Raw genomic sequence first — 2500 nt, 5'->3', positions numbered from 1 at the left:
CGTTAGCTAAGTCTTCATTACATCTGGCAACCCAGAAGAGGCTCGCGTCTGGTAGTCTTGAGAACGTTCACCAGTGTTTTGATTTTGGCCTACAGAACGTTCGGTAACAGTCCTACAAATCGCACCTTTAAAGGACCAGTATGTAGGAAATAATGGAAAATAAACTGTAACCATTCCAAAAATGATCACCATATGTTGTAAGAGAGTAAGGAAACACGATGAATTGAAGTAATGGCTTATTTGACAACATTACTCTTACCCGTAAAACCCCGTAAAACCCATGGAAAAAAAAAGAGTTACGGGGCGGAATCTCTTGGAATTTTCGTTTATGTTTTGAACGATTCATTCTAGAATAGCGTATTAATAATGGGCTGGCGTGTCCTCCTAATTGTGTTGCCAAATTAGCAAAGGCCAACTGTTGCTGTCAATTGTAGTCATGAACGCCTACGAGAGGCAGGCAAATCTCCAAAATTAAAACAAGACACAAAGTAAGAGGACATCGGAGGAGCTTCCCGAGATGGTGACGTCTTCGTCAAATGAAGAATATCAAGTCTGACGCAGAGCTGGCCATATTTCTCCACAACAGGTAGCCTAGGCTAAACTTCATCTGCATCGCTAACTTCAGGTAAATATGTTACGTTGGTTAGAGAGGTATTTTTTGTTTTCACTGTTTCCGTAATGTGTAGCTGGGTCATGGTTGGAGAAACGTTAAAGCAGCTGCAGGTCAACTAACGTTAGCTAAGTCTTAATTACATCTGGCAACCCAGAAGAGGCTCGCGTCTGGTAGTCTTGAGAACGTTCACCAGTGTTTTGATTTTGGCCTACAGAACGTTCGGTAACAATCCTACAAATCGCACCTTTAATGCAGAGGAAGTAGATTGGGAACCAAATAGAACGTTCAAGCATTGTTTTTGTTTTTATTGTTGAAAGGGTCTATACAGACATGACAATCACACGGGTGTTGAGTTGATATACAGATATGACACTCACACGGGTGTTGAGTTGATACAGACATGACACACACGGGTGTTGAGTTGATATACAGATATGACACACACGGGTGTTGAGTTGATACAGACATGACACACACACGGGTGTTGAGTTGATAGCGGCAGGTCCAGTCTTTATTGAGACAGAGGTGAGTAGTACAGGCAGGCCAGGCCAATCCCCTTCCTGTCCTTATGATCACATGATCATCACACTCCCACACTACATTTCCCAGAGTTCCTCTCTGCCATTCCAACTGCAGATTCCCAGTGTTCCTTCATCCGGGGGTCCGCTGCAGTTCTCCAGGTTCCTCAGGTTCCTCAGTGGAGAACGGACAGACGGCTCCGCCAAGGCTCACACACACACACACACAGCACACGCTTACACACACACTAAGCTCCCATCCACACACACACACACACACAGCACACGCTTACACACACACTAAGCTCCCATCCACACACACACACAGCACACGCTTACACACACACACACAGACAGCACACGCTTACACACACACTAAGCTCCCATCCACACACACACACACACACAGCACACGCTTACACACACTAAGCTCCAATCCACACACACACATTATTTCGCTTACACACTCACACCAATCAGCCTGTCCAGCTTGAGCCTGCTACGTCTTCTAGTGCGTTATGATACCAGCAGCGATAATCTACATTATGGGATGTATATGGGCAGGGACACACAGGTACTCTAAACAGTAATGATGAGTGTGTGTGTGTGTGTGTGTGTGTGTGTGTGTGTGTGTGTGTGTGTGTGGTTTTGTTTTTTTGGGGGCGTGGAGGCTTTCAAAGCTATTGTACATACCATGGGATCCTGCTTGGATAAAATGCTATAAAAATAGTCTTTAAGATTGCCCACGGCTACCCCTCACAGGAGCAATAACTTAAACCATTCTCTCAATTCTTTACATTAAATCTGATCAAAGTTATGTCAAATACTGTACATTAAATCTGATCAAAGGTATCTTCTTGAAAAGGTTATCTATCAGCAATCAATGCACAGATATATAGATGTGGTCGTCAGCCCAAGATTCAGTCACACACTACATCTCACTATCAGGGCTGTCTGCAGTCACTCTCCTGTGTGTGTGTGTGTGTGTGTACTTGTGATGTGGTGCAGAGTGACAGCGCCCCTCAGTGGCAGCTGCAGGCATGACAGCATAACTCAGCTCAGACTCTTTAAGAGGGGAAGGGGAGAGGGGCAGGCATGAGGTTTAACGTTTCCTTTGAACTTTGTGTGCGTTTCGTTTATTTCATCTCTCCCCGTCCACATCCACTACCAACTACATGGAAGAGAGAGAGAGGAGAGGAGAGAGAGAGAGAGAGAGGAGAGAGAGGGGGGAGAGGAGAGAGAGAGAGAGGAGAGAGAGAGAGAGAGAGGAGAGGAGAGAGAGAGAGGAGAGGAGAGAGGAGAGGAGAGAGAGAGAGGAGAGGAGAGAGAGTGAGAGAAGAGAGAGGGAGAGAGAAGAGAGAGAAAAGAG

At 45.6% G+C, this 2500-nt stretch overlaps 1 protein-coding gene across 1 annotated transcript in view; it reads right to left on the bottom strand.

Annotated features, from left to right (window-relative positions):
• Positions 1-893: 893 nt before the first annotated feature.
• The window catches only part of slc25a28 (solute carrier family 25 member 28), a 19978-nt gene continuing 18371 nt past the window's right edge, over positions 894-2500 (bottom strand). The window contains exon 4 of the mRNA XM_076286300.1: positions 894-2500. This exon is cut by the window's right edge and continues 734 nt beyond it. The gene's annotated coding sequence lies outside the window, so the exon portion shown is untranslated.

Source organism: Alosa pseudoharengus, unplaced genomic scaffold (assembly GCF_046254945.1).
Source record: "Alosa pseudoharengus isolate Yale_2024_CS ecotype anadromous, Long Island Sound unplaced genomic scaffold, YU_APseudo_1.1 YU_APseudo_1.1_scf_15, whole genome shotgun sequence".
Classification (NCBI taxonomy): Eukaryota; Metazoa; Chordata; class Actinopteri; order Clupeiformes; family Clupeidae; genus Alosa; species Alosa pseudoharengus.
This window is presented reverse-complemented; position numbering and strand designations above follow the sequence as displayed.